General features: G+C 49.4%; 1 protein-coding gene across 2 annotated transcripts in view; it reads left to right on the top strand.

Moving 5' to 3' along the window:
• The first annotated feature begins 315 nt into the window (after positions 1-315).
• The window catches only part of LOC141936558 (cyclic AMP-dependent transcription factor ATF-7), a 66,673-nt gene continuing 45,028 nt past the window's right edge, over positions 316-21,960 (top strand). The window contains exons 1-2 of one of the 2 annotated variants that reach the window (XM_074853617.1): positions 351-427; positions 15,935-16,011. The gene's annotated coding sequence lies outside the window, so the exon portion shown is untranslated. Of the gene's footprint in view, positions 428-15,934; positions 16,012-21,960 lie in introns of both variants that reach the window. The other variant, XM_074853618.1, reaches the window with a different exon arrangement.

Below are 21,960 nucleotides of genomic sequence, written 5' to 3'. Positions count from 1 at the left end.
GGAGCCCTGGGAACTGCGTCCTGGGCTGTCACCTCCGCCCGAGGGCCATCACCCCCTTGGGGACAGCGCGGGGCTGGGGGGTTGGGGTGCGGGTGTCAGGGGTGCCCCGCTGTCCCCGCGCGATGCAGGGTCCCCCCGGGGCGGTCGGTCTGTGTCGTGGCCCCCCCCCCCCGCCCCGCCCCGCCCCTCCGGGGGCGTGTCCAGCCCCGCCCCTCCGCGGCGAAGCCCCACCCCCCGCCGCCCCCCATTGGTCCCGGTGCCGGTCCCTCCCCCCAGGTCTCGCGAGAGTCTCGCGCGTGGGGAGAAGGTGGAGGAGTGGCGGGAGGGGAGGGGGGGGGCGGAGGGGAGGCGGGAGCCCCAGCGCGAGAGGCAGCCAGCGCGAGGCCCCGGCGGCGGCGCGGCGCGGCCCGGCCCGGCCCTCCCTCAGGTAACCGGTGGCGCCGGGGCATGGCGGGCGGCGGGGCCGGCCCGGACGGGGGCGGCGGCGAGAGGAGGCGGCGGCGGGGCAGCCCTCGGGGGGGGGCGGCGGGGAGCCCTGGCCGGCCCCTCCCCCCCACAACTCTCCCCGAGTTTTCGTGAGGCAGCCGCTCTCCCCGCCCCTTTCGCTGATTGACAGCGCCCTCCGGCCAATCGGCTTGCCGCTAGACCCGGAGTGGCGGGCGGCGCGGCCAATGGCGGCTTAGGGGCGCCGCGTTGGGGCAAGCCCCTCCCCAGATGGGCGGGGCTGCTGGAAGCAGCGAGGGGCCCGGGCGGTGCCTGAGGGGGGGCGAACCCGGAGGCCAGGGGGGCCCTGGGGTGGGGGAGACCTGGGGAAATGGGGGGCTTGGTAGGCACGGGGTGGGGGTGTGGCAGGGTCAGCGGGGTATGGGGCGCCAGGAGGGGGGGGGGGGGCATGAGGGGTGGCGGTCTGAGGGGGACTCAGGAATGGGGGCCTTGGTGGGTCTTGGAGAGTACTGGGCGGGGAGGGGGCTTAAGGGATTGGAAATAGGGGGGCATTGAGGGGTGGGTGTCTTGAGGGTTTGCAAATATGGGGGGCTTTAAGGGGTCTTGCAGTGGGATTCTGGAGGATGAACCCTGAAGAGGTATTGGGGAGTCTTGAGGGACTGTGGGGGGGGGCCTGGAGGGGTGGGGGAGCTTTGGAAGGTCGGAGAGAATTGGGGGGGGAGGGGGGTGTCTTTGGAGGTTGTAGATAGGGGAGACCTTTTGGTGTGCAGAACCAGGGGGGACCCTGAGGAGATATGGGGTGTCCTGAGATATGGGGACCTCAGGGGTTAGAGCAGCCTTGGGTGGGATCCTGTGGGGGCCCCCCCGAGGTGCAGGTGCTGGGGGACCCCCATTAATTGGGACTCTTGTCCTCTGGATGAAGAAGGGTTTGGGCTCAGCGTGGTGACTCGTGACTCTTTTGGGGCAGCTGAGGAAGATCCAGGCCAGGGTCCAGGATCCAGGCCCGCGTGTGGGGGCTCCCAGTGGCGAGTGGATGTGGAAAGGTCGTGGAGCAGTTATAGGTGCCCATGGGGATGGGGGTGAGGTGGGGAACAGGGTGTAGGCTGGTGAATGGCTGTGGGTCTGCAGGGGGTTGGGGGGGGGCTCTCAGCCCCATGCGGTCCCAGGGGGATCCGTGACTCCCACAGCACCAAGTAAAGGACAACACGCAAACAACAGGAATTACAGAATTAAGTAGTTTCTTCCCAAGTCTGAAACGGTGGTTAAATCTCACGGGGGCACTTTGAGAGCTCAGACTTCTGAGAGCTTGTGGGAGAGGTGAGGTTTCACCGTGCACTTGCTCGTCTGCCGCTGGCGCTGTGAAATCCGTTGCCCCTCGGTAGCTCCAACTTTGCGAGCGCAACCTGGGTCACGTCTCAAAGCTGTTTTGTTCCTACTGCCAGAAGCGTTGGTATGGAGCCCCTCAACCTGAGAGCTCGGCTGGTTCAGGTGTGAGATGAAATGTGTGTGACAACAAAAACTCCTTGTTCTGCTCAGCTTTCCCTGTTTTGTTCTTTCTGCCTCTTTGTTGCCTCTCCCTCACCAAGTCCCATCTTCTTTATGAAGTTATCACTTCTTTCCCTGCTCAGGGCCCTCTAAAGACAACCTTTCAGTTTAACGTTCAGGAGTACAGCATAAAAATGTCGCTAACACTCAATGGAACTTCCCAATTTATTTTGCCTCACTGCACTGCTTGTTGGGCAGGACTTTCTTCCACCAGGCATGGTCTGAAGGGGTTGTCTAGTTCTTTGCAAACTGCTTTAAAAATAGTTGTCACTGAAACGCAGTCATTTCTGGAGAGAAATTCAGCAGCAGTTCTCAACCACCGGCTTTATTGAACAGTTTTTTTGGATTGGAGTTTTCTCAGCGGAGACTAAGAATAACTTCACTGTTTGAATGTAGAGGAGAAGTTTGTGGGAGGTGGATTGAACAGCCAGATTCCTGTTTGGAAAATGAGGAGGGTTAACATCCTTGCTCCTTGTTTCCTTAAAGTGAGAGATCATATTCACCTTCTGTGACACGAGTGGGGTAATTACCGTTGCCAAGTGTAATCACTTTGCGGACTGGAGAGTGCTGGAGTACTTGTTTGCTCTTAGTGTTAAAAACAAACAAAAAAGGTGTGGGTTCAGCTGGTGGAAGCAGCCAGTCAGCAGTCGACCTGCGAGGTTTGTAATGATTACCTGCGGCCGGGATGGCCTTTCCTCTGAAGAGTGGTTTCTTTCTGATCCTAGAAGTTGGTTGGGAATGGAGAAGTGGGAGACTATTTTAGTACCTGATAGACCTCACTGCTTTGAGAACTTTAATGAATTTCCTTAATTGTGTGCCAATCCTCTGGTTATACCTAATTGTAGTATGTTAAAACACTTCCTCTCCTTTCTGGCACTTGCCTGTCAACTGACTGTAAAAAATTATCATGTCCACCTTACCGCTTAGCCAAACTAGGCGTCTAGTTATTTTAATCTTTCCTTGTAAATCAATCCCTCCAGCTGCTTAACTATATTTTCCTGAATGCCTTCCAATTTGCCAATATCCTTCTGATACTGAACAGCTCGGGGTTGAACATGGTTTGCATCGGCGTGCTGGAGATCGGGACTTTCCCTCCTCGCTCTCTGCTCGGTTTATAAGAAGGAAAAGCTTTACACAAACTTGGTGACTATGTTAATCCTCCCACTTGCAATTTGTCTTTCGCTCTAACAGCTTTTCCCTGTTGAGGGCTGTTTCTAACATTAATTTCTACTTATTCTTGCTCATATTTCTGTTTTCTCAAGGTTCCTTATTTTCAAGTCTTCTCCAGCGTTTCCCGCCGCGTGTATTTAGTGCTCTGATTTTTTTTTCTCTGTGTGATTTATGAAGATGTCAGGTGAAGATGAACTTGCTGTTGAGCCTTGCTGCGTCCCGCTGTGAGACGCTCAGCCCACCTTGGTAGGTTGCAAGTGTCATCATCCTTTTTAACCTGGTTGGCAGGACTGTTGCTGGTCTGAGTTAACTTGGAAGCGCGGTACGATCCGTGCGGCACGACTGCGGCGGTGATGGCGTAGATATGCCATGTAGGAAGGTGGCGAAAATAAAAGGACGTGGCTTAAAAACCCCTCAAATTTCTCATGAATGTCTTTATTCCATCTCTTCTGAACCCCCGAGGACCCCGACCGGAGGAGACGCTGACTGTGGAGGACGTCCTCAGGATGGCTAAAAGGGGGTTTGTGGATGTGGTGTGGGGCAGGCAGGAAATTTCCCTCGCCCGTTTTGAGAGATGGGGAAGTTTGAGAGAGGAAGCGTGAGCCGATGGGTGTGAGAGGATGGTTGAGGCGGGGAAGAAGCCGAATCCTTCCGTCCTCCTTGAACACGCAGGGGTTCCCGTGATGAGGCTGGAGCTCTTCGCAGGGCATCCAGCGGGGATCAGGGCAACAAGGACACATCCTCGCCCAGAGCCGGCCGCTGCCTCTTTGTGGTGGAAATATTTTTAAAATGGCTTAGTAAAATACGCTCAGCTTCTGGCAGGCCTTGTGGTGCATGTGTTGTTTTTTGCGGCGTGTGTTAGTGGAGGATCTCTGGGTTGGATTTTGTTTTGGATTCATTTTCTGCTGCATCACATGTGATGCTTTTTTGTGTTCTGTTTGGGTTTTTTTATCCTCCTGACTTTCTTGGGGCCTTTTTTTCTTCTACTTTTTTTTTTTTTTTTGCCTTCCTAGCACCAAGAATTGAGGCCAGATTTCCAAAACCACTCTTCCTCCAGTCATTTAGCACCCAACTATGATGCATTTCGAGAGGAAATGCTGAGAGAAAATAGTTTTTGGTAACAGACCTTCAGGACTGGGGACCTGTTGCTTCCTGTAACTTCATTATTTTTTCTTCCCCCTTTTAAAGTAATCTAGTTTCTTGGTTTGAGTTTCAAGGAGCTTGTAATGTGTGTGCTGAGTAGTGGAGGCTGAGCAGAGACGTACGCAAGGGTTTCCCTGGGGAGCTAGAAATGGTTTCTCTTTGGTGTAGAGGTGTGTAGGAAGCTGCCTATAGAGACTAAAACAAAAGCGCATTTATAGCCTCGCTTCCTTTTGAATGTAAAACTGAGGTTTTAATCAGCCTTCACATCACAGTATTTGTCACATCTTTTTGTCTGGCTGATGAATTCCTACATCATGTCACTTGAAGTCCTCAGCGAATCTCTTAATTCTGCTTCAAATGGCTTTGCCCAGATCCAAAAAGTGAAGGCTAAGCCTCGCTCTGCTGCCGGGAGCAGGAGGTTGAGCCAGACTGAGCTGTACCGATGGCCTCAGCTGGATGCTGGGCCGGGGGGAGCACACCCGAATTTCCAAACTTCCAGCCCTTGGAGGTGCTGGTATCCACAGAGGTTCCTCTCCAAGCTGCTGGTTGATCCTCGCGCGCTCGGGTTTATTCTCCCTCTTTAGAGCTGATATTTACAGTGTGTTTTGCTGCAATTAGTCTTGGCTCATGGGAGTTTGGCTTAATTGCTTCTCTGAGGTTCAATTTCATAATCTTCCAAGAGGCTTCTTGCTTTTTTTCCCCCCCCCCACCTCCTCGATACACCTGGTGGGGCACGTGCTGATGCAGGAGCCAGCCGCACAGAAGCCTTTATATAGCACAGGCTGTATTTTAGTGCATGCCAAAGTTTGACATTTGTTTTTGCAACATGATAAATTCAGCGCCTTAACCAGCTCCAACGCAGTGTGGTTTCGCTGAGGCTAAACCTAATTTTAATGCAGGCTAATTATTTAGTGGAGCGGGATTTTTTTGGCTTGCACCTCTTTCCTCTCAGCTCTTTGCTGGGGTGGTGGTGGGAGGCCAAGCTGGCCGCGGCGAATTTTCCTCCCTCCACATCTCCCTTTTTGCTGCCGTACACGAGCAGGGGGCTGCTGTCCCGCATGGGGACAAGCGCAGAGCTGAGCCCCCCGAGGCGACAGCAGCGATTTATTGAAGTTTCATAACGAAAGCAACCGCCTTTGGCTCGCGGGGAGCGACGCGGGGCTTGCGAACGGCGCGGCCGCTCTCGTCGCAGGAGCGAGCCAGCCCGCGGAGAGCCTGCAGCGGTCTGGAATGCCGCTCTGCTGTCCCACCCTTGTGCGAGAGAGTAAAGCGGCGGTGGAGACGCGGTGCCAGCCGTTGCAAGCTGGTTCTTGAATAAACAAAGCTGCTCTGCCAGCTACAGGCCGTGCTACCCACTGGGGGTATTTCTCTGTGCAGGCCCTGCAGAGCTCTGAGCTCTCTTTGTGAGGCACAGCTACCAAAAAACCCTAAAAGAGAAGCTGTACAAAGACATTTTCCTCCCCTTCTCCCGAAAAAAAAAAAAAGTTTGAACTCCTTGGGTATGAAAAGCACGTTGTGCCTAGAGTCCAGAAGAGTGTAAAGCAGCAAAGTTCACCAGTTCTCTGCCTTTTGGGGACGCGCTGCCACGCTTGCAGCATTGCTGTTAGCAGAGCTCTTGCACAGCTTGCTTTTTTTTTTTTTTTTTCTGCTCATGGAGAATGTTTTCAGCCCTGGCTGGCAAAGACCTCGTTCTGAATACCATTGTTACTATTTAAAATAATAATAATAAAAAAGCAGTCTTTCACAGACTTCAGTGTATTAAGGACTTGGCTAGATGTGGACTTGGCAGTGGTAGGGAATAAGCAATGCCCAAATGAGTGTATTTATACCTGAGTAACTAACCGTACTGAGCTGTCTTATACCCTTCAACTGCTTCCAAAGTGAGTAAACCAGACTTGGAGCAGAACATGGCTTTTTGGGTTTTCTGCCAAAAAGCTCTCGTTGGTGCTGAGTCTGCTGAGATGAAGGGAACAAATCTCCAAATCGCTAAGCAGTTGATGCGTGTGATTATTTAAAATAGCCAGCGTTTAAAATAGACTCGTTTCTAGAGGTACAGCTGGTCGCGTCCGCGGCTGAAGATGCTGGAAATCCTTAGAAGTTTTGAAAGTGAAGTTGAACAACCGCCGCTGAAGTTGAAGTAGGTTGCGTGTGGGCAGGGAAAGCTTTGCCAATTAATCTCCTTGCACTGAAACGTAAAGTTTTCTTCTGCCTCGTGCTGTTCTCATTGCAGCGGGATCTGAAGGTAGGCTTGGCCGCCTTTCACAGGCCATTCTTCCGCTGTTGCTGTGGTAGGAATATTCCCTTATTTTTTTGGAGTGTTGGTAAAATAGAGCCGGAGGAGGAGCCGCAGAGGGAGATGAGATCCAAAGGCCGATTGTCACCAGGGGTGACAGCAGCTGGGTGCCAGGTCTCCTGGAATTAACTGTTAGGTCCAGAAAATGTGAAAGCAGAGACTTAGCCGAGCATCCCGCAGCTAAGGGGGGGATTTACTGGGTGAAAACAGCGCTGTGGAGGTTTATCTACAACCTTAATCGGATTAGAAGCCTTTATATGGCAGAGTGCGCTGTTACAAACCTGGAGAGTTTATATAAGAGGGAGCATTGCTCATCGTCCAGATCCTCGCTCTGACCGAGCCACGTGCAAAGGGAACATGACAAAACGTGGGGTTTTTTGAACATAATCCTGGGAGCGTTGGCAGCGTTTTAATGAGCAAGTACGTTTACTGGTGGAGGTGGTGAGAAACTTCCCGAGGGATGCTCGCTCTTCTTCGTGTGGGTGTTTTTCATCTTTCTACCCCACGTTGCGGATGTTTTTCATCTTTCTACCCCACGTTGCGGATGTTTTTCATCTTTCTACCCCACGTTGCTTTCCTTCCTTTTGTTTTTTGGAAAGCTCTCTATTTTTAATGCATATAGAGCGCCCGTTTGTATGATCCACGTTTAGGACGCCGTATCCTTCATCTATGTAAGATTTCACATTTTGAATTATGTAAACTATATATAGGAAATCATTGCTTTGTTCACCGCTAAAACGCAATCATTCCGAAGGCAGAATGCAGTTCTAGTTAAACAACTCACAATAATGTACCAGATTTCTAGACATTGCTTATATTTGGAATATTTCTTGCTCCCCTCTGATTTTAGGGCTCGCATATCAAATAATGATGCCATAAAATGTGTGTGCCTTTGAATGCTAAATAAATAAAAATGCCCACATGTGATGTAAATAATAACAGGTGGGACAAAATATTTTTACTTTATGACCACGCGTGCATACAAGAGTGTCGTGCCTTTCCGTCCCCTGTCCCGCTGGTGCTGTTTCAGTTATTTTAATTCATTGACAAGAGTTTTATCCATAGGTAGTCGCTTACATAAGAGGCTCTCCTGTTCTTAACTCCACGCAGCCTTGACTTTGATCTTCCTTTAAAACTATTCACACACCATTGTGGGGAAAATATGTTCAAGCTTGACTTGGGCTCTTACGTCCCATTTTCAGCAGCTTTTTTCCTCACTTTCATTGAAACAAGGGCTCTTAAGCAGCTAAATAATTTCAGGAAATGGGACTCCAGTTTCTAGGTCACTTAGGCATTTCCTAGGTAAAATAATGCATTCTCTAAGGCTTGTCATGGCTTTCTTATAATTATCTCTACTCAGTAAGAAACAGTGGGTCTCTTAGGTTTTTCCTTCCTTTCTTAAACTTGAATTATTTCTCTCTCCTGTAGTAGATCTCTTGCAATATGTTGTCCCTGCTGTGAAGAAGTATATAGCTGAAGATGTATCACCGCTAATGAAGAAGCACAAGGCGACCCAAGAGCCGTAGTGCCAAGCTCCGGAGGCTGCCTGCGTGCGTCTCGGAGTTTGCCTGTTAGAGGATCTGTTTACTCAGTGTGTCATCGTGCTACAAATTCGAATCTGCTGGAAGCAACGCCAGAAACGGTTCCTACCTGGTGATCTCTGCTTAGAGCCTCTTCGTCCGCGGGCTGCAAGGGTTCAGTTGGTTGGGGTGTGAAGGAGGAAGGAAGAGCTTTTTGCTTGAAATTGTGGGGAACGTTTGTGCCGGGTTGCTTTGGTTAGAGTTGGACACAGACGTGCTCTCGCCTGTTGTCGCTCTGGGTTCACGCTTAGGTTGTCACCTTGCTCCTGGTGACACATGTACTGCGGGGTCTGCTCTGACCTTGGAGGTGACAGCAGCGGTGGGAATTAGAAGCGCAGAGGCTTGTCTGACCGCAGTGGGGAGGCTCGGGACCTTCCATGTGGTTCCTCCTGTTTTGGAGGAGGTCCTGGAGGAACCAGTTGATGATGAACCATGCCTGGGGCCTTGCTGCCTCTTGCAGTGTTGGTGGTCTTGCAGTAGCCCCTCTGTACCTTGGGGACGTCCTGTAGAGCCCCTCTGTACCTTGGGGACGTCCTGTAGAGCCCCTCTGTACCTTGGGGATGTCCTGTAGAGCCCCTCTGTACCTTGGGGATGTCCTGTAGAGCCCCTCTGTACCTTGGGGACGTCCTGTAGAGCCCCTCTGTACCTTGGGGACGTCCTGTAGAGCCCCTCTGTACCTTGGGGACGTCCTGTAGAGCCCCTCTGTACCTTGGGGATGTCCTGTAGAGCCCCTCTGTACCTTGGGGACATCCTGTGGAGCCCATCTCTACTTTAGAGACATCCTGTAGAGTCCATCTATACCTCGGGGACATCCTGTAGAGTCCATCTTTCCTCCAGAAATTGGGAGTGGAAACACAGCTTTGTCATATGAGTAATTGGATGATGATTTAGAGATTTGGTCTCTCCCTTGTGTCTTTGTGCAGATACTTTAGGGACGCCCTGTAGAGCCCCTCTGTACCTTGGGGACGCCCTGTAGAGCCCTTCTGTACCTTGGGGACGCCCTGTAGAGCCCCTCTGTACCTTGGGGACGCCCTGTAGAGCCCCTCTGTACCTTGGGGACGCCCTGTAGAGCCCCTCTGTACCTTGGGGACGCCCTGTAGAGCCCATCTACACCTTAGGGACATCTGTACCTTGGGGACATCCTGTAGAGCCCATCTCTACTTTAGAGACCTCCTGTAGAGTCGATCCATACCTTGGGGACATCCTGTAGAGTCCATCTTTCCTCCAGAAATTGGGAGTGGAAACACAGCTTTGTCATATGAGTAATTGGATGATGATTTAGAGATGGTCTTTCTCCATCTCTTTGCCTGGAGAAGTTGCTGACTTGCTGGTTTATGTTGGATTTTGTCTCATGTTCATCAAAGGCTTCGAAACCCTTTGGACAGATGCCTTTTCATATTAGAAATCTGATACTTGGCACCTAACTAGAGAAACCTTGCCTGTGTTAAAGCATGTTTTGCCAAGCTACGGCTGCTTCGGTGATGTTTGGCAAGGATTAGTTAAAGTAGGTATTTGAAGAGCAGCAGCTACTTTTCTCTCAGGAATCTGACTGTGAAAGGAGGAGCGGGAGGACGCGTGCTGTTAGTGCGATGAAATCCGAGCTCCTCGCACCTGGAAAACACCGAACCCGGGCAGTTCTCACAAGGCGTCTGCGCGCCGGTGTCCCTCAGCTCCGTGTCCGAGAGCAGAAGGACCTCCCGAAGGTGGTTCCAGATCACTCGAGCTTCTTGCAGCTGGTCTCACTTTTTTTTGGCCACGGTGTTTTGCATAGATGGGGAAAAAAAAAACCCAACAGTATCCTTCCCTTTGTGCTGCCCGTGATGTACGGGCATCCCTGTGGCTCGGCTGGGGCCCAGCCGCGCCGAGATGACACGAGACTTTCTCTAACACCTTGCTCTGAAGTCGGAGGCCAGGCCAGATCTGATCTGGAGACTGGCCAGTGCGAGGAGGCTCTTGGACAATGGAGCTTCTATAATGGTTTTTATCCTGCCAGACCCTAATGTGGAGGCAACGTTAACAAATTACACTTTTTGTTATGGTAACGGTAAACTCGTTACTGTTTGTAAGAGGGTTATAAACGGGGTAAGTTGTGTAGTTGGGAGGACTGGTGGAAGCTGTGCTGGGAAAAGCCTTCAGGCTGCCTGGTGCTCTCAGCCAAGGGGCTTTGTTGCTCTAACTGCAGGGAAAAAGCTTTTCTGGTCTCTGTGAAGTTGCTCATGGCTGATGCGCTGCTTTGGGGCCCGTGTTATTCCTTTCGCCGGAGTTTATTTTACATTTGACAGGACGCTGACGGTGCCTCCCTCTCCCATCGCACATGCACTGAGAGGGGGAGAGCGACTCTCCTGTGAGCTTCGACCCTTTTCCCAAAGCACGTGGAAATACTCTTTGCAGCTGGGCTGTTACTTCAGTCCCGTGTGAGCTGAGGAGAGCTGCTTTTTAAGTCACTTTAGGGCCAAATGTGATGCCTCATAGGAAAAGTTGTTCTGATAGCAGCGACTGCAGCTCGCTGGGGTGGTGAAGCTCCAGGGCTGTTTTAAGGCACTTGCAAGCGAGGGTTTAGCGCGTCTTTGATGCTGTTGAGGCGATACAGTCCCAGGTATTTGGGGATGCTCTTGTGGGGAGGGGATCCTCTCCAAGCTCCAGAGCAGTGCTGAACACCCAGGAGGGTACAGTCAGATGGTAAGTGGTCGGACTTTGCTTTCACCCTGCGCTGTAGGTTAACTCGTAATGACTTGTTAAATACCGTATGTCTGTTGGAGATTTACTTCAAGCGAGTTCCTTGCCAATATTCCAGTTTATACAGTTGGGTTTGCTTTATCAAGCTTATAAAGCATAAGGGTGTTACGCCTCTAAAGCAGATTTTATAGCATCGGCTTTTGGCCTTCTTTCCCAGATGACAATTTTAAGCTCTCTTGTAGCTTTTTGGTTACAAAGCAAACATTCTCACTCCTTCCCTCACACCCCAAAATAACTTTAAAGTCAAAGCCGAGGACTAACAGCAGCCTGCGCGTTTTCACTAAGCTCGATGGTGGCCTCTCCCTGTAAAATTTAAAATCTTTCGCAATGTCTTTGGGCGTATAATAGCTGGCAAAAGTCAAACAGAGATCTGGGCACCCAGAGGTGCAGAACAAGCTCTGTTCCTAAGTCCCTGCAGGCATCTAATTTAATCTGAGAGTCAGCAGTCATTCACTGGTGGAGATTAGGTGCCAAATGGACTTTACAAAGCACCTAAAAGCAGGTTGGGCACTAGCCCTCTGTCTTGTAGAGCTAACCCCGCCACAAGGAAGCCTAAATGTTGAAGTGGCTTGTTTTCTTGGTTTATTTTTTTAAGGAAGAACTTGACCTCTTGGTTTTTTACCCCACTTTACGGTGGGTTACGGTGCTCCGAATCCTCACCGCGGTGTTGCACGTTAAGCCAGGGCGGCGTGGGGAATGCCGGCGCGAAACCCCAGCGAGTGCTGCGGACGGACTGCGTTCCCCTCTGTGCGTTTTCTGGGTGCAGCCGCCTCTTGCTGCTGCCTCTGTGACCCTGTGGATCCGATTCAGAGCGCCCTGTGCTGAATATTCATCTCGATGGTCAGGAAGCTGGAGGCAGAGAGCTGTTAATGACTGCACTTAGAAAAATAATAAAGAGCCTTTCCTGGAACGGTCTCAAAGCAACATGTTTCCTTCCTTGCATTTTAGTGGGAAATCTCTTACTATTTTTGAGAGCTTGGGGCAGTGCCTTGTACTTCCTTCTCTTTTGGCTAGCGGGGTAGAAATGGCCATCTGAGTCTGACTGTCTTTCCCTCATACTTAGCAAAAAGCAGTTGGGTTTTTGATTGCAACCAACCTCTCTTCCAGCTCCAGCTCCCAGTGGCAATTACGGATTCTGTCTTGAGTCTGCCTGCGATCTTCTATATTCTCCTGTAGTAAGATGTATGCCACAGCACAGATTCTGTGCAGCCATCTATAATAATCTAGTTTATTGTGGTTTTATCTCTTCTTCCCAGTAGCAGTGTACTGCCTGTCCTTGGGGCTTGGTCTAGTGTCTTGAGCACTATTTGTGTTTGAATAGGCTTGTTTGTATCTCGGCTCGGGTTGTTAATGCTCTTGGCATGGCTCCCAGGTCTCAACAAAGTTACCCAAATTGATCTGGGATGGCCTTGCGACTCATTAGTCTCTGAGAATTAATCCCATGTAGCTCAGTCTCATAAAAAGTTAACTCCTAGCTCTGTTTTACCTTTTGCATTAAACTGACATGCCAAAAGTAAAGAGTAGCGAGGAGCACAGTGACTTGATCAAGGGAAGAGAAGCTCTGCCTGCCACAGGTGTAGCAGTACCTGGGCTGTACCTTGTAACAATCCCAGGTGACGAAGACTTCTTTCTCTTTTTTTTTAGGGAAATATGGGGGTTATTATAAGAACGTTGTTTCTGATCCAGTTCTGCCTTTGCTCCTGCTGTCAGCTAAGTACTGTAATTTTCCTGCAAAAGTCACAGCCCCCACTGGATCCTCCACCCCTCTTGAAAACTCTCTGCCCTGTTTAATAGCCTGGGCCAATTGCAGTCAGGTTTTCTGTCTTGCCTGTGGGTAGAAAGACATCTTACCTTTAGCTGCACCTTTGCTTGGCCTTGTTCCTGTGTGCCTGAGGCTGGTGTCTGTGATGGGGTTTACATCTGACTGGGAAGGGCGCTTTTTCATTTTGGAGAGTAAAACAATTCAGAACGCATCCTGCAGTGATACAGGACGTGGCAGTTGCACTGAACCATCTGGGTATCCTCTTTTTTGCTCGCAGATGGCATTGCTCATCTCAGATAAACTCCCTCGTCCTGGAGCCCATGGCAAGAGCCATTTTGGGGTGCTGGGTGCCACGGTCGCCGCGGTGTCAGCCCTGATCCTGACCCCGAGGCACCGACGCAGTTATCCTGTGTGATTTGTCTGTTTTTCCTCGCCACTTCTCCTTCCATTGTTGCTGTAACTCTTGGCAGACTTTTAAAACTGATGCTGAAATTCCCTAAATTGTCCCTTTTCACAGTGCGGCGCTCAAGCAATTGTTTGTTCTTTTGGCGACTGCAAATCTGAGGGGTAAGAGAGCGCGATGGGAGACTGAAGCCTTTTACTGGATCTGAAAAATAACTGTAGATAAACTCCTGCGCGGACAGAATACAGAGCGAGGGAGGCTTGATCGTACCTGCAGGCGTCTGTTCAGCTTTTGGAAACTAACAGCCCTTTTGTTTCTGCACCGCACCTTTCACTGACAATCTTAACTTACAGTCAGTTCCCTAGGTACGTCCTTTCTCTTGATGTCCCTATCTTTAGCAATTTTCTTTCTTCTAACTCATTTTGCAGCTCATTCTTCACTCAGGTCTTCCTAGGCGAGTAAATCTTAGCAGAGGGAGGCTTCTGTCAGCAGAGCGTACAGTTTGCTTTTGTTTTCTGTTCTACTTTAAGCCTATTTTTAGGAGGTTGCTCTGCAGCTCTTCTGGTTTTGTTTCATAGTTGGTGCAACCTCTAGCTTTAATTTTGCGGTCGTATTAATGTAAAGTTTATCCTTATGATTTATGGGAATAAACCATAAATGTGCTTGTACTGGTACACTAGTAAGCGCGTTTGTGCTGGAGAGGGGAGCTGTGCTGGCAAACTCGAAGCAGAACAATTTTTTGCGTACGCCCAAGTGTTCGTTGGGATCTGAAGTATTTCAGCTTGTCTTGCAAGGCACAGATGCAAGAGTGTTGGGCACAAGCATTCCTGCAATAACAATAGTCACATGCAAGTACAACAATAGAGCCTTATTTTTAGAGCATTTTTCATACCAGCTCTATCCCCCGACGTTCAGCCGAGTTTTAATGACCTGGGAGTTTCTTCCATCTTAACACTGAGGTTTCAGGAAACGGGTTTTTTGATGGGGATTCGAGGTGATCCAGGGGAAAAAAAAAAGTGTTTTCCAGTTGGTGGGAGCTGTGAGGGTCCTGGTGTTGGGCGCAGGAGGTGTAGGGCCACTGTTGGAGGGTAACACAAGAGACCCATCAACGTCCTCGGAGGGGATGAGGGGCCAGTTGCTCATGACTTTCACAAACCAGAAGAGGCATGACTCAGATTTACAAATCTTGGCTTAAGACTGCTTCCAGACCTCAGCTACTTGTCAGTAATTCAGTTGGAACAGGTCTGGAAAAGCTTCATGAACACAAAACCCCACATTGCTCCTACCTGGATCCTGATACGTATGAGGGCAATCGAGTTTCTTACCACCCGGGTGGGGGATATTTGTGGTAACGTGCGCTTGTGAAAGTGTGGCTATGGCTAACGAGACTAAAGGCAATTAAGAGTCTGACTGTGGCCCTTTCTGTGGCATCAGGCTCACGCTGCCATGACTTGTCCTGTGGCTCCAGGCGCACCTCGAAAACTCTTCTCTGTGAAGCTAAAATAGTGCCTTTGAAAGGATATAGAGCATCTTGGATGAGAGGGTCCATAAATGCCAAATGTGCTTTTGAAAACGTGTATCCTGCTTCTCGTGTGTCTTCCTAAACTGTTTCCTAATTCTAGTTTTTCGGATGGGTTCCATGAGGTGCCAACACATGTCCTGGGGGAAATCCTTTTCAGGAAGGCTGGTCTTTCATTGCTGTTGTTGATGCATGTAATATGTCTAATTCCTTTTAAGGGAGTTAAAATATTACCCCTAGGTGTCTGTCTAGACTAGGATAACGGGCTCAGTTTTTTTCTTAATGGGCTAGTTAACATGCTTTGGGACCACTTCAGTTTATGGACTGGTGTACCAGGGGGAAAGTAGCATATGGGCTGACTTTAATATCTGCAGGAAGAATTAAACTTTTAAATAAGTGGAGATTTTGATTATTGAGGTGAGCAAAACTGGCTTATCCCCAGCCCAGTGTCCCAGTGAAGTTCTTTGTCAGAAATAGAGGCTTTGCTGGGCAGCTCAGTTCACTGGGACGGGAAGGGGAGGTTTTGGCTTTTGTTGGATACTTCAGCCTTTTCCCCTTCAGCTCTTGCAAGTACCAAGAGCCTGTTTAGATGGGTAAAATAAATATTTTAATTTTAATGATGACAACATCATCCTGTCTATAGACAAACATGGGCATCGCTTTTAACCTCTCTAGAACTTCACACCTAGATTATGGTTCATTGCCAAGTTTAAAATTATACCTTTTGTTAGTGTGGAATGTACCTGCCAGCTGCCGCCCTTATCCAGGGCGGCAGAAAGGGATTGGGATGAGTAAGGTGTGTGCGTGCGTGGATGTTGGTGGGGAAAAAGGATGATTGAGAAATTCAGCAGTAATGGTGGGAAAAGGCAGAACTTGTCTAGTAGACTGGGGAGAATTTTGTGCAAGAGAGGGAGGGCCTGGGCTGGGGGAAATGACCTGTCTACTAAAAACACTCTCAAGTAGAAGGTCCTAGTCTGGACCCGCTTCCTGCTTCCCATCCCATCAATTCCTTGTTTCCTGGTGGACTTCTGGGAGAAGTCATAAGGAAGAATAATAGCGAAGCAACTTCCCCAAGCACCCATTGGAAACGTATGTGGAGCTTTACATCCCTAAAACGGTGGTAGTGGGGAGGTTTGTGAATCTCCTCCAAATTACAGTATGCTTTGTCATCACAAAACCGGCAAAGGCTTGTCCAGCTGTGACCTTACACGGCTCCTTGGGAAGACCCTTCTCTTCTCTTGCCGTTGCGTAGAAGGAGGCACAGCGAACGTCGCGGCGTGTGATCACGGGTGCCGCGGGCAAAACTCTTCACTTCCATCTGTCTGCCTTCCCTTTGCAGGGGCTTGCCTAGATTAGGGATCCTCACGGCTACCTTGGATTACAGTTGATCCTGTCTACACCAGGCATTGCAAACAGGTTAGTTAAAACACAGTGCTAAATATGTTTGATCTAAGGTAATAGGTGTATATTCTGAAACGTGGAGATGACCTTCTTCTGTTAGGCTGAAACTTTGAGAGGACGGGACAGTTCCAAAGGGGTAAGTAGTCTCCTCTTCAGTGCAGCTGTATCAAAGCCTGTGGGTCTCCTAACGTCCGTTATGGGGGCGAATTATCACAGAATCACAGAATCGTTCAGGTTGGAAAAGCCCCTCGGGATCATCGAGTCCAACCCTTGGCCTGACTCTACAAAGTTCTCCCCTACCCCACATCCCCCCACAGCTCATCCAAACGGCCCTTAAACCCCCCCAGGGGTGGGGACTCCACCCCCTCCCTGGGCAGCCTATTCCACTCTCTGACCACTCTTTCGGTGAAACATTTTTTCCTAATGTCCCGTCTAAACCTCCCCTGGATTGCCACCTTCTTCATAGCTGAGAGCAAACTCTGGTGCCCAGGTTCAGCCTGTGATAGATTTTTTTTCATTTATGAGCCTCCATGGTTCTAAGGGGATTTTGTATGATTTGAGTTCGGCCGGTGCTAATTTGATATTTTGATTTGTTGGAGGGTTTTCCTTTTTAATTCTCTTGACTCTTCACAAGGGAATTCTTCCAGCAAGTTTCAGGTGGGTCTGCTGACTGAATTATTTATTAAGCAATCAGCAGCGTGCTTGGTGTATTGCACACAAAATTGATGTGGCGTCTGCACCACCGTGTTCACACGCTTGACTCAGATTTTCCAAAGCCTCAAAGTAAAGTAGATTGTCTCCAATTCTTTCTTCATCACACCAATAATCATCTCCAAAACAATGTCTTGTAGTTCTTCTGAACTTAATAGAGGCCCTCTGCTATCAGTAAAGCCTCAGGCTGCCCCAAATGCTCTGTTAATGGACATTTAAAACGTGCTGCCTCATAGCGCACACAGCAAAATACTTAACTTTATTATGCATCAGCTGTGACTTGATTACTTTTTCCTTTAAAAATGCATGTGATCCCTCCCAGCTAAGGACTTGAATTAACAAAAGGCTTTGCGCACGAGTTCCTTGAGGAGTCAAAACTTTAAATACCTTCATACCCTACAAATGCCATTCTTGCAGCAGTGGAATCAGTGGAGCCTACGTGGGTGTGCATTTAATCTCTAGAGGGTTGGTTTTCTCCAGCTGCAAAGCAATTGTCAGTGGGTTTCCCGAGATGACAGCACAGGGCAGTGACGGAGCCGGGAGTAGGACTTGGGTGAACGTTGCTCCGGGGCTCTGCCTCGCGTCGTTTGCAGAAGAGCCCCTCGTCTCTCGGCTGCTATCGCACCACGCGCCTCCCGTGTCAGCTCGCTGCCAGCCCGGCATCCTGGTGTGCATTGAACCGCTCCACAGAATATTTCTCATTTATCTCCATGCCAGAAGTAGGAAGAGGCGCCGTCCCCAACAAATCAAGAACGAGATTAACTTCAGGAAAAAGTCGTCATTGCTCTGCCAGCGCTGACACCCTTGGATAAGCGGCGCTGGAGAAACGGTGAAGTGAGGCCGTTGTCCTGGCTACACTTGTCTGGCCTCGCAAACACCCCCCTGCCACGCTGCCGTTGCTTTGGTGAGGAGTTAAAGTTGCCGTTGAAGGTGGGAATGAGATCCACGACGGAGCAGATGCACTCTTGGATGCGAAGCTCATGTTTATTCCGTTTTTCTGCATGCTGTGCGTGCTCCGGAGGAGCTGCTCCCGTTGAGAGCGCTGCTCTAGACAAGCCAGTCTTCGGGAAATTTGTACTCTTAAGTACCCTGTGCAAACTCCAAGGGGTGCCTGATTATCAGCACAACACACGCTCGAGACTGCTGTGAAGCGTGGCTTTGGGTTTTACTTCATTTTACAGACACCCTATAGGTTATTTGCATGAGTTAATAAGGCAGGAGAGAGAGAAAAGCACATAGAGATTTGGGGAGCGTGGCCTATTTTGGTTGAAAATGTCTTTTTGGTTTTCCATGAGACGGCAGCTGCTTGTCAGGTCTGTGCTGACAGAACTTTGAAGCACGCTTCAGTAATCTGTCTGCATTTCTTCACTTCCCCTTGCTGTTTCCAACATGCTAAAAATCATCAAAACAGTGAAATACTGTCCCACGGCTGCAGGAAGAGGAATGAGACTGTGTTCCCAGTATCCAATCATCTGCTTATTCTGCCTGTTCTTAAGAATAGAATTTATTGAAGCAATTTATCCTGACTAAATGTGATATAAATCTGAGCACATGTATGTACATACCAGTCATATTCTGTAGTGAACGAGCAGCTAAATCTTTCTTTAAAGAATGAGTGAATCCTCCTGACACTTTGCAAGATCAAGTAAACTGAGGTTTTTGCAGTGTGTTGGTCCTGATTTTTTTAATAGAGCTGCTTGTTATGCTATCAGAAGTAGCTGGCAGGCAGCCTGAAATGCCAGTGGGTTTTTGTTTTGTTTTCCTGCTCTCCATTTCAGTTACTGTTATCAAAGCCCCAGGAGTGACAGCTGATCCATTTCTTTAATTTCTCAAATAGCTTTTATATGCATCGGGAGCATAAATACGAGGGAGCGAGACCCTGAAGTTCTTCATACTGGTGAAGGCAGCAGGCTGCTTAAGTGACAGCAGTAAGGACGGATCTCTGACCTGTGTTAATTAAAAAAGCATAGGGTTGGCTGCCCTGTGAAATACAGCAGTCTCCCTCCGTAATAATTATGCCGCATGTGTAACAATAAGACTTGTTTGTTGATGGAATAAACACATCCCCAACCTCATCCCCCGCAACCGAGTTTAAACGTAGGAGGGTGATTTAAACAGTCTTCAAACCCTTCCAGCACCAGCCTGACTTTGACAGCGAGGGGCATTACAACTGTCCTTTAAAGTTTGGTGACTTTGCTGCCGTCTCGGTAGCGCAGCTCTTAACTTGGAGCTGCTTAATCACTTGTCAGTTGTTGAATTTGGTGCTGGACTGGCAGAGGACTTCTGGGTTTTGTGATTAGTTTGAGAACAAACGGTAAAAACTGAAGCCCCAGGCTGCCTTTGTAGACCAGTTCACCAGCACACCTGGCTGGGAGGGCTCTGGGAGGAGCTTCCAGGCTCTCGCATGGCCGCGTGCTTTGCTGGCTGGGTGTGGGTATGGTCGTTCCTGGTGCTCTTCACACCATCAAAGTGCTGTTCAAACACCAACCCGTGAGCCCCCACAAGAGCTGTGCCCCTCGCTTTGTAGGTGGGTAACCAATTTGTCAAAGCCTGCACAAATCATCGACTAAATAGGGATTAAGAAATCTGGAACTAGTGCCTCTTGCTTCTGCCTTCAGCTTGGCAGACACTTGAGTGCAGGTCCTGGGAGCCTTGGGGTGCAGAGAGCTGTGGGACGGATCCTTGTCTCATGGGTGAGGAGGACAGGCACAAAGTAAGACTGTTGGGAGGGCTAAAAATAAGGCCTGGGTTGCCCAAGACAGCAATTGTTGACTTTTTTTCGGTCTTTATCCCAATATCAAAATCTTACCAGCTGCCACACTGCAAAGGTGATGGTAAAATAACTGCAGTAGTCGTTAAGTTGATGTGTCCTTTGTGTCTGGTCTGATTTCTCTTATATATTTTCTTACAGAGAGAGTAGTAATTGGGCTGCCTCTGCTAGGGGTGGGTGATGAAGGCCTAAGCCCTGTCTCTTGACTCAGAGTTGTAGCTTTTTGTGCAGCTAACCGGAAGGTTTAGGTGTCACGGTTTTGGACCTCAAGTGCAGGTAATAAAAAGCGTTGAATCGGTTTTGTGCTTCCCTTCCTTGCAGCGTCAGGGAGTTGATCTGAGCAGTGGTTTGGTGTTACGAGAAGGTTTGACCTCTTCATCCCTCCTTGCTAGAGACAGCTTTTGCGTGTTAAAACTTCCTGAGGAAGCCTGGGCTTCTCTGTGCCTTCAGAGCAGGTTGTGGCAGCGGCCGGTCTGTCCGCTGGATGGCTACAGGACGCAGCAGATGCGTGTAAGTCAGGGCCTGAAGGAGATTCCTCTTGGAGGAGGATCGGGTGGTTGTGGATGGAGGTGACATCCCCGTTTGTTTAGCACGTGAGAGCAGCGGGTCAGTATTTTGGTTTCTCGGGTTCCCAGTTTGGAGGTTTGGTAGAAGCGCAGGAGGATGGTACAAAGAGTCTGATCCTCTTCTCGTGTCCTCGTTCAGCCTCATCTTGCACCCGGGTCACCTCAAGCCTTGGCCAGGGTTTTAATCTTCCCGGTGAAGATTCAGAGCTCTGCTGTCTCCTGCCACAGCACCCTCCAGTTCCACAAGCCCCATGTCACTTCTGGGGGCTTTTCTGGGGGGGCTGCTGTGGTGGGTGGTTGTTCCTGGCCGTCTTTATTGCCTTTATTATTACGCTTGTCCTGTGCTAGGGAGCGTTTTGGCCGCTCGCCCCTTCCATTTGTGAGAGGGCTAGTTGTCCTTTGTGAGTTCATATTTGCGTAGGCCCTGGAGTTTTGCTCAATAAATCCAAACACAGTTTAGTGTTGTGGACGTCTCTCCCCTTTTTGTGGGAGAAGAACTGGCAGCTGCTTGCTCGTAGCTTTTGGTTGTGGCCATTGTGTGCTGTGGCTGAGCCGGCGCTCGGGGAGGGGAATTCCACTTCTTGTAGCCGCCCATTTTAGCTGCACACTGCCCTAGCACATGGTAATAGAAAAATAATCTTTTTTTCATATTAAGCAACAATTGATTTCCGTGCCTTTTCAATAAAAGCAAAAGGGACTGTTTTCTGTAGCACACGCGTTCACCCACTGCTGCTAAGTCGCATTCTCGGCGCCCTTTCTCATATAGCTCCTAAAAATAACAAGTCTCCCCACCCTCTCGCTGCTGCTCGGCGCGTGTGTGCGTGCGTGTATTAATGGTTAGAAATGCAAAAAGCTAACTAAAAGAGCCTGTGTCTTCGTGAAGGCGTTTTGGCCGCGTTCTGGTTTCGTTTCTGCTCTTGGCTGGAGCAGGCTGACATGCGTCGCTGAAGCCAAGTGCTGAACTTGGAGGAAGAGATGCTGGAAGCAACGTGAACAGCCAGAACATGTTCGCACAGTAAACCCCCTGAAGAGATAGCATTTGCTTTATTATAGCTTTTTAAAATCCTGCTATAAAAATATCAGTGGGTGGAGGGAACCATTATTTCTTGAATTTGAGGTGGTGGGGGTTACTTTATTTACTCTTATTTTTTATTAATAAGAATAGCTTCACTTGTAGCATAATAGGACTGAGTGTTTTGTTATCCTTGGCTATAATCTGTGATAAACTACCCCTGCCATCAGCCTTGTAGTTTACCCACTAGGGAGCCAGATTATTGCCTTGTAAAACGGAGCACCACTCCTATAATCCCTTAATTAATTAAATGACAAATTTTAGTTCTCTCCCATTGAAAATATAACTTGTACATAGAGAGGACTTGGATTTATTTGATCGCTTCTTGCTTGCACTTTTTTTTTTTTTTTTTTTCCTGTAGATTGCCACTGTCTTTTGCTTGCGTGTCTGTGCTTTCTACTGTAAATACTAAGGGAGGATGAGGCAGGCTGTGCCCTTCCTCGCCACCCTCCGTCTGGGGGGTGTTTCGCGGGTCTTTGCTGCGCTGGGTGGCCCTTTGCAAGAGATGAGCCTTGTCCCAGTCTTGCAGGTGCTGACACTGAGATGCAGAAGGTCCCTTGACCCTCTGGAGAATTGGTGGTGGCCCTTGGTGGGAGCCCAGGCGTGGAAAACTCCTGCTCCTTTCCTACCCCTTGGCCCGCACTGTCTCGCTGTCGCGGTTCCCCACGAGCCCTTCTGGCTGCGACGCGGCGCTTTCTCTTCATATGTGAAAAATCGACTGGGCCCTCTGAAGTCTTATTTAAACTTGGGTTGGATTAATTTCTCTTCCCTGATTGTGTCTAGGGCAGAAAAAGATCCTCCTACCCTGCGAGCGCAGCGTTGATTAATTACAGCCCTGCAAAGGG

The sequence above is a fragment of the Strix uralensis genome, chromosome 33, assembly GCF_047716275.1.
Source record: "Strix uralensis isolate ZFMK-TIS-50842 chromosome 33, bStrUra1, whole genome shotgun sequence".
Taxonomy (NCBI): Eukaryota; Metazoa; Chordata; class Aves; order Strigiformes; family Strigidae; genus Strix; species Strix uralensis.
This window is presented reverse-complemented; position numbering and strand designations above follow the sequence as displayed.